This window comes from Oncorhynchus keta, chromosome 11 (assembly GCF_023373465.1).
Source record: "Oncorhynchus keta strain PuntledgeMale-10-30-2019 chromosome 11, Oket_V2, whole genome shotgun sequence".
NCBI lineage: Eukaryota > Metazoa > Chordata > Actinopteri > Salmoniformes > Salmonidae > Oncorhynchus > Oncorhynchus keta.
The window spans coordinates 6254750-6272697 of NC_068431.1; positions in this window are offsets into that span (position 1 = coordinate 6254750).

Sequence of the window (17948 nt, forward strand, 5' to 3'; positions counted from 1 at the left end):
TGGGAAATGGTCACAGCCCACCCATTGGGGAGCCAGGCCAAGCCAATCCAAAGACGATTTCCCCCCACAAAAGAGTTTTATTACAGACAGAAATACTCTTCAGTTTCATCAGCTGTCCGGCTTAACAGCTGAAGCTGGTTAACAACACAGCTGTTAAGCGGAGGAACAACACAGCTGTTAAGCTGGTTAACAACACAGCTGTCAAGCTGGTTAACAATACAGCTGTCAGAGCAGGTTAACAACACAGCTGTCAGAGCAGGTTAACAACACAGCTGTCAGAGCAGGTTAACAACACAGCTGTTAAGCGGAGTAACAACACAGCTGTCAAGCTGGGTAACAACACAGCTGTCAAGCTGGTTAACAACACAGCTGTCAGAGCAGGTTAACAACACAGCTGTCAGAGCAGGTTAACAACACAGCTGTTAAGCGGAGTAACAACACAGCTGTCAGAGCAGGTTAACAACACAGCTGTTAAGCGGGTAACAACACAGCTGTTAAGCGGGGGAACAACACAGCTGTTAAAGCGGGTAACAACACAGCTGTTAAGCGGAGTAACAACACAGCTGTTAAGCTGGTTAACAACACAGCTGTTAAGCGGAGTAACAACACAGCTGTTAAGCTGGTTAACAACACAGCTGTCAAGCTGGGGAACAACACAGCTGTTAAGCGGAGTAACAACACAGCTGTCAAGCTGGGTAACAACACAGCTGTCAAGCTGGTTAACAACACAGCTGTTAAGCGGAGTAACAACACAGCTGTTAAGCGGAGGAACAACACAGCTGTCAAGCTGGGGAACAACACAGCTGTTAAGCTGGGGAACAACACAGCTGTTAAGCAGGAACAACACAGCTGTTAAGTGGAGGAACAACACAGCTGTCAAGCAGGGGAACAACACAGCTGTCAAGCTGGGTAACAACACAGCTGTTAAGTGGAGTAACAACACAGCTGTCAGAGCAGGTTAACAACACAGCTGTTAAGCGGAGTAACAACACAGCTGTCAGAGCAGGTTAACAACACAGCTGTCAGAGCAGGTTAACAACACAGCTGTCAGAGCAGGTTAACAACACAGCTGTTAAGCGGAGTAACAACACAGCTGTCAAGCTGGGTAACAACACAGCTGTTAAGCGGAGTAACAACACAGCTGTCAGAGCAGGTTAACAACACAGCTGTTAAGCGGAGTAACAACACAGCTGTCAGAGCAGGTTAACAACACAGCTGTCAAGCAGGTTAACAACACAGCTGTCAGAGCAGGTTAACAACACAGCTGTCAGAGCTGGTTAACAACACAGCTGTCAAGCTGGTTAACAACACAGCTGTCAGAGCAGGTTAACAACACAGCTGTCAGAGCAGGTTAACAACACAGCTGTCAAGCTGGGGAACAACACAGCTGTCAAGCTGGTTAACAACACAGCTGTCAGAGCTGGTTAACAACACAGCTGTCAAGCTGGTTAACAACACAGCTGTCAGAGCTGGTTAACAACACAGCTGTCAGAGCAGGTTAACAACACAGCTGTCAGAGCAGGTTAACAACACAGCTGTCAAGCTGGGGAACAACACAGCTGTTAAGTGGAGGAACAACACAGCTGTCAAGCTGGGGAACAACACAGCTGTTAAGCGGAGTAACAACACAGCTGTCAGAGCAGGTTAACAACACAGCTGTTAAGGGGAGGAACAACACAGCTGTTAAGCGGACTAACAACACAGCTGTCAGAGCAGGTTAACAACACAGCTGCCATCTTTATTTGATTTCCGTCTTTACTATTGGAAACTAGTTAGACTACAGCATGAATTCTGTCTTTACTATAGCCTATTGGAAACTAGTTAGACTACAGCATTAATTCTGTCTTTACTATAGCCTATTGGAAACTAGTTAGACTACAGCATTAATTCTGTCTTTACTATAGCCTATTGGAAACTAGTTAGACTACAGCATGAATTCCGTCTTTACTATAGCCTATTGGAAACTAGTTAGACTACAGCATGAATTCTGTCTTTACTATAGCCTATTGGAAACTAGTTAGACTACAGCATGAATTCTGTCTTTACTATAGCCTATTGGAAACTAGTTAGACTACAGCATGAATTCTGTCTTTACTATAGCCTATTGGAAACTAGTTAGACTACAGCATGAATTCTGTCTTTACTATAGCCTATTGGAAACTAGTTAGACTACAGCAGGAATTCTGTCTTTACTATAGCCTATTGGAAACTAGTTAGACTACAGCAGGAATTCTGTTAGCATGAAACAAGGCATTCGGAAAGCATTCAGACCCCTTGACTTTTTCCACATTTTGTTACGTTACAGACTTATTCTAAAATGGATTAAATACATTTTTCCCTCATCAATCTACACACAATACCCCATAATGGGGCGGCAGGGTAGCCTAGTGGTTAGAGCGTTGGACTAGTAACCGCAAGGTTGTGAGTTCAAACCCCCCAGCTGACAAGGTACAAATCTGTCGTTCTGCCCCTGAACAGGCAGTTAACCCACTGTTCCTAGGCCGTCATTGAAAATAAGAATTTGTTCTTAACTGACTTAAATAAAGGTAAAATAAAATAAAAAATGACGAAGTGAAAACATGTTATAAGACATTTTTGCAAAAAAAGAAATACCTTATTGGCATAAATAAGTATTCAGACCCTTTTGCTATGAGACTTGAAATTGAGCTCAGGTGCATCCTGTTTCCATTGATCATCCTTGAGATGTTTGTACAACTTGATTGGAGTCCACTTGTGGTAAATTCAATTGATTGGACATGGTTTGGAAAGGCACACACCTGTCTATATAAAGGTCCCACAGTTGACAGTGCCTGTCAGAGCAAAAACCAAGCCATGAGGTCAAACAAATTGTCCGTAGCGCTCGAGACAGGATTGTGTCGATGAACAGATCTGGGAAAGGGTACCAAAAAACAAATGCAGCATTGAAGGTCTCCAAGAACACAGTGTCCTCCATCTTTCTTCAATGGAAAAACTTTAGAACCATCAAGACTCTTCCTAGAGCTGGCCGTCAGGCCAAACTGAGCAATCAGGGAAGAAGGTCCTTGGTCAGGGAGGTGACCAAGAAACTGATGGTCACTCTGACAGAGCTCTAGAGTTCCTCTGTGGAGATGGAAGAACTTTCCAGAAGGACAGCCATCTCTGCAGCACTCCACCAATCAGGTCTTTATGGTAGAGTGGCCAGACGGAAGCCACTCCTCAGTAAAAGGCACGTGACAGCCTGCTTGGAGTTTGCCAAAAGGCACCTAAAGGACTCTGACCATGAGAAACAAGATTCTCTGGTCTGATGAAACTCTTTGAACTCTTTGGCCTGAATGCCAAGTGTCACGTCTGGAAGTAACTTGGCACCATCCCTATGGTGAAGCATGGTGGTGACAGCATCATGCCGTGGGGATGTTTTCCGCGGAAGGAACTGGGAGACTAGTCGGGATCGAGGGAAAGATGAATGGAGCAAAATACATAGAGATCCTTGATGAAAACCTGCTCCAGAGCTCTCAGGACCTCAGACTCAGGTGAAGCTTCACCTTCCAACAGGACAACAACCCCAAACACACAGCCAAGACGATGCAGGAGTGGCTAACCCTAAGCTAAGGATGTGTTGTCACATGTTTCGTTCTAGAATCTCTGAGGTAGCCAATAACTTCTTCTATCTGGTGAAGGCTGAGTTAAAATGGAGAGGCCTTGTTGGTACAAAAAGAGGGAGCTGTAACGTCGTTCTTCGTTTGTAGAAAGAGAGTCGGACCGAAATGCAGCATGGTGGTTACTCATGACTTTAATGAAAAAAGTGACGCATGAAATAACTATACAAATACAACAAACGGAACGTGAAACCTAATTACAGCCTATCTGGTGAAACTACACAGAGACAGGAACAATCACCCACGAAATACACACTGAAACCCAGGCTACCTAAATACGGTTCCCCATCAGAGACAACAAGAATCACCTGACTCTGATTGAGAACCGCCTCAGGCAGCCAAGCCTATACTAGACACACCCCTAATCAACCACAATCCCAATGCCTACAAAAACCCCAATACGACAATACAATAAACCCATGTCACACCCTGGCCTGAACAAATAATAAAGAAAACACAAAATACTAAGACCAGGGCGTGACAGGAGCTTCATATGCAACGCTTCTCCATGTGGCTTCCCAGCATCCCCCTCTCTGAAGAAGAATGTCCCCTCCTGTCTCCAGACTGAATTAAACACTATTGCTCAACACCATCTTGCCTCATCTTGCCTACCGGAGCTTACATCTGTCCAGTCCTCTCAACCCTACAAGCGGTTAGAAATGTTTAAGGGTTTATTTCGGCGTTGTGTTTGGCATTATGCAATAAAATTATACTTAGTTAATTTAAAATAAGCTTTTGCCAAAAAATGTACCCAAACATTTAAAAATACACATTTTTCAGCCTTTTGTCTATGGTTTTGTTTTGCTTCAATTTTTTAAAAATGTTTTTAAAAAGAATGCAAGAATGTCTTAAAAAATTCAGCCCCAATCCATTACAATGATCCATCTTCCTTCCTGTTTTGAGTAAGAAGATACGATCACTGACCACAAGGTGTCACTATTCAGCTAAAATGTGCTCTTAACTTTGGCCTGAGAAATCCTCACTGAATGATTTTTACAATTGTCTTATATTCTACTCGCTCAATACATTTGTTTCAAATAAACACAAACTATCCCATTTGTCTTTACTTTTAGAGATTAGTGGTCAGCCAAGCCTACGTTCAGTCGACTTTCAGTACTTCGTACCAAATGGCACCCCATTCCACACAGTGCACTACTTTTGACCAGAGCCCTACGGCCCATGTCAACATGAATAGAGACATGGCAACATGAATAGGGACATGTCAACATGAATAGGGACATGTCAACATGAACAGGGACATGTCAACATGAATAGAGACATGTCAACATGAACAGGGACATGTCAACATGAATAGGGACATGTCAACATGAATAGGGACATGGCAACATGAATAGGGACATGTCAACATGAATAGGGACATGTCAACATGAATAGGGACATGTCAACATGAACAGAGACATGGCAACATGAACAGGGACATGTCAACATGAATAGAGACATGTCAACATGAATAGGGACATGTCAACATGAATAGGGACATGTCAACATGAATAGGGACATGTCAACATGAATAGGGACATGGATAGGGACATGTCAACATGAATAGGGACATGTCAACATGAATAGGGACGTGTCAACATGAATAGGGACATGTCAACATGAATAGGGACATGGCAACATGAATAGGGACATGTCAACATGAATAGGAACATGTCAACATGAATAGGGACATGTCAACATGAATAGGGACATGTCAACATGAATAGGGACATGTCAACATGAATAGGGACATGTCAACATGAATAGGGACATGTCAACATGAATAGGGACATGTCAACATGAATAGGGACATGTCAACATGAATAGGGACATGTCAACATGAATAGGGACATGGATAGGGACATGTCAACATGAATAGGGACATGGATAGGGACATGAATAGGGACATGTCAACATGAATAGGGACATGTCAACATGAATAGGGACATGTCAACATGAATAGGGACATGGATAGGGACATGTCAACATGAATAGGGACATGGATAGGGACATGGATAGGGACATGTCAACATGAATAGGGACATGGATAGGGACATGGCAACATGAATAGGGACATGGATAGGGACATGTCAACATGAATAGGGACATGGATAGGGACATGTCAACATGAATAGGGACATGTCAACATGAATAGGGACATGAACAGGGACATGTCAACATGAATAGGGACATGTCAACATGAATAGGGACATGGCAACATGAATAGGGACATGTCAACATGAATAGGGACATGTCAACATGAATAGGGACATGTCAACATGAATAGGGACATGTCAACATGAATAGGGACATGGATAGGGACATGTCAACATGAATAGGGACATGGATAGGGACATGTCAACATGAATAGGGACATGGATAGGGACATGTCAACATGAATAGGGACATGAATAGGGACATGTCAACATGAATAGGGACATGGATAGGGACATGTCAACATGAATAGGGACATGGATAGGGACATGGATAGGGACATGTCAACATGAATAGGGACATGGATAGGGACATGGCAACATGAATAGGGACATGGATAGGGACATGTCAACATGAATAGGGACATGGATAGGGACATGTCAACATGAATAGGGACATGTCAACATGAATAGGGACATGAACAGGGACATGTCAACATGAATAGGGACATGTCAACATGAATAGGGACATGGCAACATGAATAGGGACATGTCAACATGAATAGGGACATGTCAACATGAATAGGGACATGTCAACATGAATAGGGACATGTCAACATGAATAGGGACGTGTCAACATGAATAGGGACATGGCAACATGAATAGGGACATGTCAACATGAATAGGGACATGTCAACATGAATAGGGACATGTCAACATGAATAGGGACATGTCAACATGAATAGGGACATGGCAACATGAATAGGGACATGGCAACATGAATAGGGACATGGCAACATGAATAGGGACATGGCAACATGAATAGGGACATGTAAACATGAATAGGGACGTGTCAACATGAATAGGGACATGTCAACATGAAGGTGTGTTAGCTTTAGCTGTATAAAATGGCCACATCTGAAGAGAAGCATTATAGAGTAGTTCTATTGTACCCTGACTATACCAAACATTAGGAATACCTTCCTGATATTGAGTTGCACATAATCCATGTCTCAATTGTCTCAAGGCTTAAAAATCCTTCTTTAACCCGTCTCCTCCCCTTCATCTACAGTGTCACGCTTAGGCTGGAGTCCACTCCGCGGATGAAAATTGACAACTGGGCAATGTCAGAAATGTCGGTGCTCTCATCCACAGCCAAGGAATATGCAATGAAATCTTTTCCCTTTTTCACAAGCTGCTCTTTTAGATTGATGGACAACTGGTCTACTCTCTCGGCAATGGTGTTTCTGCTCAGACTCACATTTAAAAAGAGTTGCCTTTTTTCTGGGCAAACTTCGTCACAAACTTTAATCATGCAGTTTTTGATGAAATCCCCCTCCGTAAATGGCCGGGCTGATTTAGCGATCTCTTCTGCCAAAATAAAACTGGCCTTGACAGCAGCCTGGCCTTGTGATTTGGCTTTTTTGAACAGAGCCTGTCGAGATTTGAGGCCTCGTTTTAATTCCTCTGCCTTTTGTAGCCTTTGTTCCATGTCCATATTCTTGTTTTTGTCCGCGTGTTTCGTTTCATAATGTCGTCTCAGATTATACTCTTTCAGTACCGCCACACTTTCTCCACACAGAAGACACACAGGTTTTCCAGCTACCTCCGTGAACAAATACTCCGACTCCCACCTTGTTTGAAACCCCGGTTCTCAGTGTCCACCTTCCGTTTTGCCATTTTTGATGGGTATCTGAAAGTTAATTTTACTGTGATGCTGACAACTGCTGTGCCAATAAATATTGAAATGAAGCAGCCTACTGCTCGGTGCGTCACCGTTGCATTGTGGGAAATGTAGTATTGGTGCGTGTAAAAGATCTGCGGGCTGCCGGCTTGCTGCGGTCTGCGGGCCGGTTCTAATAATAAATCAAGATCATCCCAGGGGCCGTAAAAAACCTTCTCGCGGGCCGGATGTGGCCCGCGGGCCTTGACTCTGACATATGTGATCTACACTGATTGAATTGGATTTAACAAGTGACATCAATAAGGGATCATAGCTTTCACCTGGATTCACCTGGTCGGTCTATGTCATGGAACAAGCAGCTGTTCTTAATATTTTGTATACTTAGTATATATCATTCTAAACATTTTGAAATGTTTAAATCGGACAAATGTTTTGTATTCCTGCATGAATGACCTGTTGTATTAAGTCATTCTGATGATCAGGGGGGCCTGGACAGGAAACAGGACATCCACTGCTTTACATCACTTCCTCTGGAGACACCCATATTTCTGGCCTGCCAGTGTTCCTTGATACCAACTGCCCAACCCTATTGTCGATCCTCAAAATCCCTGAATGTGAGCTCAAGCCGGGCCAACAGGTTGGACCAATCACAGAAGGATTTGAGGTCTTAATGATGCTAATAGTGATGTTGGAAGGAGCCAGGTGGCGTTTCCGTAAAAGGCAACCTGCTCTGTCAGCCCTGTTCTCATTTTCATGGAAATACTGGTCTGCGTCGCAAATGGATCCCTATTCCCTACATATCACACTACGGGCCCTGGTGAAAAGCAGTGCATTATGGGCCATGGTCAAAAGTAGTCCCCTTCAGGCCCTGGTGAAAAGCAGTGCATTATGGGCCATGGTCAAAAGTAGTCCACTATGGGCCCTGGTGAAAAGCAGTGCATTATGGGCCATGGTCAAAAGTAGTGCACTATGGGCCCTGGTGAAAAGCAGTGCATTATGGGCCATGGTCAAAAGTAAGACACTATGGGCCCCGGTGAAAAGCAGTGCATTATGGGCCATGGTCAAAAGTAGTCCACTATGGGCCCTGGTGAAAAGCAATGCATTATGGGCCATGGTCAAAAGTAAGACACTACGGGCCCTGGTGAAAAGCAGTGCATTATGGGCCATGGTCAAAAGTAAGACACTACGGGCCCTGGTGAAAAGCAATGCATTATGGGCTATGGTCAAATGTAGTCCACTATGGGCCCTGGTGAAAAGCAGTGCATTATGGGCTATGGTCAAAAGTAAGACACTACGGGCCCTGGTGAAAAGCAGTGCATTATGGGCCATGGTCAAAAGTAAGACACTATGGGGCCTGGTGAAAAGCATTGCATTATGGGCCATGTTCAAAAGTAGTCCACTATGGGCCCTGGTGAAAAGCAGTGCATTATGGGCCATGGTCAAAAGTAGTGCACTATGGGCCCTGGTGAAAAGCAGTGCATTATGGGCCATGGTCAAAAGTAGTGCACTATGGGCCCTGGTGAAAAGCAGTGCATTATGGGCCATGGTCAAAAGTAGTCCACTATGGGCCCTGGTGAAAAGCAGTACATTATGGGCCATGGTCAAAAGTAATCCACTATGTAGGGATTAGGGAGCCCTTTGGGTTAGAGCCCTGGAGAAGCCAGGTACAAAACAAGAACCAGGGGACCAAAGTAGCAGAGGTGTCACTATCGTGTCATATTTTGGCAAATTACTCTCAATAAACTTCCTCATTTGTTCTGCAAGCTGTTTGCTAGAGGGTTTTTATAACTGAGGGGATCCCTCTAGCCTGGCAGGCACTGTAAATTGTTCGGCGGGTTGTTTTTAATGGGATTATAATGACAGTTATGGTTTACAAGAATTGATGTTTGTGACTTTTATGAGGTGTGAGTGAAGGGGCGGGCCTAGGTTCGGGTCATAAAGGTAGCAGGAATGTTAATTGGTGGAGAGGCTGGGGACTACCCGGCCGACCTGCGGTAGTCCTCTTTGTTCTCAAACCTCAGTCCTCAGAACAGGCTTCTGTTGATGCCGTTAAAGGCCAGGAAACTCATTTAAAATCGGTGACTGACCGCACTGACGCAAACTCCAACTAGGAGTCTAGGATGACCTGTCGACTTTAATGTGAAGCTGTGTTCATTTTCTAAATGCTCAGATGGGACTGTGCCTCTGCTAATGTGCATATAGAGTTATATTCCCATCATTAACAAATCCCAAAGTGAAATTACGTTTGTACACATTTTGAAGCATTGAGTTTTAGTACCAGGGTATCGACAAGGTGATGCCTAAAGCATATTCAGTTTAAACTGAAAACCTAAAATAAGATGAGAAAATAAGATGAGAAGAGAGGATGAGGAGGATGAGGAGAGAACTTTCCTAGAAGAGAGTAGCTGTTTTAGTTTAGTTTAGTTTATTTTATTTTTACAGGGACAGTGCACATTAATCAATGTTTCAGTAAAAGTGCCGGTTTTAGCCAGCCGGCTAATTTTCAACCGCAGTCCCTGGGCAGGTTATTAAAAACAATTACAATATAGACAATAGCACCATAGAACAAGCAAGACATAGCAACATAGGACAAGCAAGACATAGCATACAGACAGAGCAACATAGGACAAGCAAGATGTAGCATACAGACAGTTTTATGTACAGGAGAGTAAATCAGCCATCAATCAATTGATCAATCAATCAACCAATCATTATTAGGACAGTCCAATATCAAACGGGCCTCAGAAAACCTCAGGGCCAATACATTGCCTCCGAGTGAAGGTCTGAACACCTGTTGCACGGACTTCACATTTTGCTGCTTTAAAATGTAATTTAAAAATTGATTAAATTCAATTTCCCCCCCCCCTGCAGATTGACACAACCTGTGACAGAAAAAAGTATTATCTCTATTTTCAAGTATTGTGGTGGCAGCATCATGTTATGGGTATGCTTGTCACCAGCAAGGACTGGGGAGTTGATCAGGATCACAAGAAATATGAAAGGAGCAACACCCAGGTAAAAAGTTAGAAGACTTCTGAATAACTAACCTTGGGATGAGCAATTTATTTTGAAAAATAAATAGATATATGTTGCCCTAACTGTGTGCACAGTTAGTAGAATCTTTTTCAAAATTATTTACAGCTGTAATTGCTGTCAAAGGTGCTTCCACCACGTATTAACTTTGGGGTGTGTCGAAGACATACGCAATCAAGATATCTTTGTTTAGAATATTTTATAAGGCCTTGATTCAATCAGACCGAGCGTTGGCAGATGTCTGCATAGCAGTGTTGGAGTTGTTGCAGTTGTTGGAGGTGTTGGAGGTGTTGGAGGTATTGGCGGTGTTGGCGGTGTTGGAGTTGTTGGAGGTGTTGGAGTTGTTGGAGGTGTTGGAGGTGTTGGAGGTGTTGGAGGTGTTGGAGGTGTTGGAGGTGTTGGCGGTGTTGGCGGTGTTGGAGGTGTTGGAGGTGTTGGAGGTGTTGGAGGTGTTGGAGTTGTTGGAGGTGTTGGCGGTGTTGGAGTTGTTGGAGGTGTTGGAGTTGTTGGAGGTGTTGGCGGTGTTGGAGTTGTTGGAGGTGTTGGAGGTGTTGGCGGTGTTGGAAGTGTTGGAGTTGTTGGCGGTGTTGGAATTGTTGCAGTTGTTGGATGTGTTGGAGGTGTTGGAGGTGTTGGAGTTGTTGGAGGTGTTGGAGTTGTTGGAGGTGTTGGAGTTGTTGGAGGTGTTGGCGGTGTTGGAGGTGTTGGAGGTGTTGGAGGTGTTGGCGGTGTTGGCGGTGTTGGCAGTGTTGGCAGTGTTGGAGTTGTTGGCGGTGTTGGAGTTGTTGCAGTTGTTGGATGTGTTGGAGTTGTTGGAGGTGTTGGAGGTGTTGGAGGTATTGGCGGTGTTGGCAGTGTTGGAGTTGTTGGCGGTGTTGGCAGTGTTGGAGTTGTTGCAGTTGTTGGAGGTGTTGGAGGTGTTGGCGGTGTTGGCGGTGTTGGCGGTGTTGGAGTTGTTGGAGGTGTTGGCTGTGTTGGAGGTGTTGGAGGTGTTGGCGGTGTTGGAGGTGTTGGAGGTGTTGGAGGTGTTGGAGTTGTTGGCAGTGTTGGAGTTGTTGGCGGTGTTGGAGTTGTTGGCGGTGTTGGATGTGTTGGAGTTGTTGGATGTGTTGGAGTTGTTGGCAGTGTTGGAGTTGTTGGCAGTGTTGGAGTTGTTGGCGGTGTTGGAGTTGTTGGCAGTGTTGGAGTTGTTGGCAGTGTTGGAGTTGTTGGCGGTGTTGGAGTTGTTGGCAGTGTTGGAGTTGTTGGCGGTGTTGGAGTTGTTGGCAGTGTTGGAGTTGTTGGCAGTGTTGGAGTTGTTGGCAGTGTTGGAGTTGTTGGCGGTGTTGGAGTTGTTGGCGGTGTTGGAGTTGTTGGCGGTGTTGGAGTCGTTACAGTTGTTGGATGTGTTGGCCGTGTTGGAGGTGTTGGAGGTGTTGGAGGTGTTGGAGGTGTTGGAGTTGTTGTACTCATCTTGCCCATTCCCACTTTGAAAGCCTCAGATAGCTCAAAGTGGAGGAGACAGTCTCTCAGATTTAACGGCGTCCTGTTCATAATCTTGTCCACAGTATGGTCCCCGGGAACCTATGTAACTACTTCTACTCGGGTCCTGGACAACCATAACTATTCCACTAGAAGGGATGAAACTGATGTTGTTCCTTCTAGATTTAATAGTGGTATGGAGAAATAAACATTTTATTAGTCATCATCTGACATTCTTAGGAATAGTCTTGCTAAGAATTCGAAATGTACACCTTCAATGGGTAGTTTCAAGTTCTCACTGGAAAAAAAAAGAAGCGAAACGGTAGCATGGCGCAAAAGTGAGTCGTAAGATTATAGTACGTGGCTGAGAAGGAAATTCCCCGGGATAGCATACGGTCTGCGTATATTATATTACGTATCATAGTGTGATTGGTTTGTATATACTAGGGATTGATTGTTGTATATATTAAGGGTATGTGAGACAAGGGAGATGTACCTGTCCACAGGTGTTTATGAGGAAATTGAACTGTACTAATTAGCTCATTTTACGAAATAAACAACTTTTTTTTGTCTGTCTTTGTGTGTTGCCACTGCAATTCACAACTTTGCTGCATTCCCCTCTTCTTGGTGCCGAGCCCTGATAATATGTACTGTACTGTACTATCACAGCCTAGCCCTGATAATATGTACTGTACTGTACTGTACTGTACTGTACTGTACTGTACTATCACAGCCTAGCCCTGATAATATGTACTGTACTGTACTATCACAGCCTAGCCCTGCTAATATGTACTGTACTGTACTATCACAGCCTAGCCCTGCTAATATGTACTGTACTGTACTATCACAGCATAGCCCTGCTAATATGTACAGTACTATCACAGCCTAGCCCTGCTAATATGTACTGTACTGTACTATCACAGCCTAGCCCTGCTAATATGTACAGTACTATCACAGCCTAGCCCTGCTAATATGTACTGTACTATCACAGCCTAGCCCTGCTAATATGTACTGTACTATACTATCACAGCCTAGCCCTGATAATATGTACTGTAATATCACAGCCTAGCCCTGATAATATGTACTGTACTGTACTATCACAGCCTAGCCCTGCTAATATGTACTGTACTGTACTATCACAGCCTAGCCCTGATAATATGTACTGTACTGTACTATCACAGCCTAGCCCTGCTAATATGTACTGTACTGTACTATCACAGCATAGCCCTGCTAATATGTACTGTACTGTACTATCACAGCCTAGCCCTGATAATATGTACTGTACTGTACTATCACAGCCTAGCCCTGCTAATATGTACTGTACTGTACTGTACTATCAAAGCCCTGCTAATATGTACTGTACTATCACAGCCTAGCCCTGCTAATATGTACTGTACTGTACTGTACTATCAAAGCCTAGCCCTGCAAATATGGACTGTAATATCACAGCCTAGCCCTGCTAAGATGTACTGTACTGTACTATCACAGCCTAGCCCTGCTAATATGTACTGTACTGTACTATCACAGCCTAGCCCTGCTAATATGTACTGGACTCTACTATCACAGCCTAGCCCTGCTAATATGTACTGTACTATCACAGCCTAGCCCTGCTAATATGTACTGTACTGTACTATCACAGCCTTGCCCTGCTAATGTGTACTGTACTGTACTGTACTGTACTGTACTGTCACAGCCTAGCCCTGCTAATATGTACTGTACTGTACTGTACTATCACAGCCTTGCCCTGCAAATATGTACTGTACTGTACTATCACAGCCTTGCCCTGCTAATATGTACTGTACTGTACTGTACTGTACTGTACTGTACTGTACTATCACAGCCTAGTCCTGCAAATATGTACTGTACTGTACTATCACAGCCTTGCCCTGCTAATATGTACTGTACTGTACTGTACTGTACTGTACTATCACAGCCTAGCCCTGCAAATATGTACTGTACTGTACTGTACTGTACTGTACTGTACTGTACTATCACAGCCTAGCCCTGCTAATATGTACTGCACTGTACTCCACTGTCCTTTGTGGCTCTAGTTCTCCTAATAACACTGCTGTGTGCACTCCGCCCTTAGCCGTGGTATATTGTCCATATACCACAAATCCCAGAGGTGCCCTATTGCTATTCTAAACTGATTAACAACGTCATTAGAACAGTAAAAATTACTTCTGCCCGTGGTATGACTGTCGGTCTGATATACCACGGCTTTCAGACAATCAGCTCAAACAAGCCGGGTTTATAATGCAGTATAATGCAGCAGGGTTGTGAGTCTCAGAGAGAGAAAGCAGACCTAGTTTTGCACGGGATCCGGCTGGCCCATCCCAGTGGGCGGAACATTCCCTGTGATCAAATCAAATTAATTTGTATTCGTCACATGCGCCATATACAACAGGTGTAGTAGACCTTACAGTGAAATGCTGAATACAACAGGTGTAGTAGACCTTACAGTGAAATGCTGAATACAACAGGTGTAGTAGACCTTACAGTGAAATGCTGAATACAACAGGTGTAGTAGACCTTACAGTGAAATGCTGAATACAACAGGTGTAGTAGACCTTACAGTGAAATGCTGAATACAACAGGTGTAGGTAGACCTTACAGTGAAATGCTGAATACAACAGGTGTAGTAGACCTTACAGTGAAATGCTGAATACAACAGGTGTAGTAGAACCTTACAGTGAAATGCGAAATACAACAGGTGTAGTAGACCTTACAGTGAAATGCTGAATACAACAGGTGTAGTAGACCTTACAGTGAAATGCTGAATACAACAGGTGTAGTAGAACCTTACAGTGAAATGCTGAATACAACAGGTGTAGTAGAACCTTACAGTGAAATGCTGAATACAACAGGTGTAGTAGAACCTTACAGTGAAATGCTGAATACAACAGGTGTAGTAGAACCTTACAGTGAAATGCTGAATACAACAGGTGTAGTAGAACCTTACAGTGAAATGCTGAATACAACAGGTGTAGTAGAACCTTACAGTGAAATGCTGAATACAACAGGTTTAGTAAAACCTTACAGTGAAATGCTGAATACAACAGGTGTAGTAGAACCTTACAGTGAAATGCTGAATACAACAGGTGTAGTAGAACCTTACAGTGAAATGCTGAATACAACAGGTGTAGTAGAACCTTACAGTGAAATGCTGAATACAACAGGTTTAGTAGAACCTTACAGTGAAATCTGAATACAACAGGTTTAGTAAAACCTTACAGTGAAATGCTGAATACAACAGGTGTAGTAGACCTTACAGTGAAATGCTGAATACAACAGGTTTAGTAGAACCTTACAGTGAAATGCTGAATACAACAGGTGTAGGTAGACCTTACAGTGAAATGCTGAATACAACAGGTGTAGTAGACCTTACAGTGAAATGATGAATACAACAGGTGTAGTAGACCTTACAGTGAAATGCTGAATACAACAGGTGTAGTAGACCTTACAGTGAAATACTGAATACAACAGGTGTAGTAGACCTTACAGTGAAATGCTGAATACAACAGGTGTAGTAGAACCTTACAGTGAAATGCTGAATACAACAGGTGTAGGTAGACCTTACAGTGAAATGCTGAATACAACAGGTGTAGTAGAACCTTACAGTGAAATGCTGAATACAACAGGTGTAGGTAGACCTTACAGTGAAATGCTGAATACAACAGGTGTAGGTAGACCTTACAGGGAAATGCTGAATACAACAGGTGTAGTAGACCTCACAGTGAAATGCTGAATACAACAGGTGTAGGTAGACCTTACAGTGAAATGCTGAATACAACAGGTGTAGTAGAACCTTACAGTGAAATGCTGAATACAACAGGTGTAGGTAGACCTTACAGTGAAATGCTGAATACAACAGGTGTAGGTAGACCTTACAGGGAAATGCTGAATACAACAGGTGTAGTAGACCTCACAGTGAAATGCTGAATACAACAGGTGTAGGTAGACCTTACAGTGAAATGCTGAATACAACAGGTGTAGGTAGACCTTACAGTGAAATGATGAATACAACAGGTGTAGTAGACCTCACAGTGAAATGCTGAATACAACAGGTGTAGTAGACCTTACAGTGAAATACTGAATACAACAGGTGTAGTAGACCTTACAGTGAAATGCTGAATACAACAGGTGTAGTAGACCTTACAGTGAAATGCTGAATACAACAGGTGTAGTAGATCTTACAGTGAAATACTTACTTTACAAGCCCTTAACCAACAATGCAGTTTTAAGGGGGGAAAAAAGTGTTAAGAAAGTATTTACTAAAAAGTTTTTAAAAAGTACAATTAAAATAAGAAAAGCATTGAGCTCCATCTCTCAGGGAATCGAATCGTCCTGGTTGTGAGACTGGGCTGATCTGAGACTGGGCTGATCTGAGACTGGGCTGATCTGAGACTGGGCTGATCTGAGACTGGGCTGATCTGAGACTGGGCTGATCTGAGACTGGGCTGATCTGAGACTGGGCTGATCTGAGACTGGGCTGATCTGTATTGATGAGGCACGTTATGCTGGCTTTGTACGGGATGAGGCCATCTGCGTCCCAAATGACACCCTATTCCCTTTACAGTGCACTTACCAGAGCCCTAATGGGCTATATAGGGAATAGGATGCTATTTGACCAGAGCCCTGTGGACTACATAGGGAATGACCAGAGCCCTGTGGGCTACATAGGGAATGACCAGAGCCCTATGGGCTACATAGGGAATTATCAGAGCCCTGTGGGCTACATAGGGAATTACCAGAGCCCTGTAGGCTACATAGGGAATGACCAGAGCCCTGTGGGCTATATAGGGAATTACCAGAGCCCTGTGGGCTATATAGGGAATCGGGTGCTATTTGACCAGAGCCCTGTGGACTACATAGGGAATGACCAGAGCCCTGTGGGCTACATAGGAAATGACCAGAGCCCTGTGGGCTACATAGGGAATTACCAGAGCCCTGTAGGCTACATAGGGAATGACCAGAGCCCTGTGGGCTACATAAGGAATGACCAGATCCCTAATGGGCTATATAGAAAATAGGGTGCTATTTGACCAGAGCGCTGTGGGCTACATAGAGAATGACCAGATCCCTAATGGGCTATATAGAAAATAGGGTGCTATTTGACCAGAGCGCTGTGGGCTACATAGAGAATGACCAGAGCCCTGTGGGCTACATAGGGAATGACCAGAGCCCTGTGGACTATATAGGGAATGACCAGAGCCCTGTGGGCTACATAGGGAATGACCAGAGCCCTGTAGGCTACATAGGGAATTACCAGAGCCCTGTGGACTATATAGGGAATGACCAGAGCCCTGTGGGCTACATAGGGAATGACCAGAGCCCTGTGGGCTACATAGAGAATGACCAGAGCCCTGTGGGCTACATAGGGAATGACCAGAGCCCTGTGGGCTACATAGGGAATGACCAGAGCCCTGTAGGATACATAGGGAATTACCAGAGCCCTGCAGGCTACATAGGGAATGACCAGAGCCCTGTGGACTACATAGGGAATGACCAGAGCCCTGTGGGCTACATAGGGAATTACCAGAGCCCTGTGGACTACATAGAGAATGACCAGAGCCCTGTGGGCTACATAGGGAATGACCAGAGCCCTGTGGGCTACATAGGGAATTACCAGAGCCCTGTGGACTATATAGGGAATGACCAGAGCCCTGTGGGCTACATAGGGAATGACCAGAGCCCTGTGGGCTACATAGAGAATGACCAGAGCCCTGTGGGCTACATAGGGAATGACCAGAGCCCTGTAGGCTACATAGGGAATTACCAGAGCCCTGTGGACTATATAGGGAATGACCAGAGCCCTGTGGGCTACATAGGGAATGACCAGAGCCCTGTGGACTATATAGGGAATGACCAGAGCCCTGTGGGCTACATAGGGAATGACCAGAGCCCTGTGGACTATATAGGGAATGACCAGAGCCCTGTGGACTACATAGGGAATGACCAGAGCCCTGTGGACTATATAGG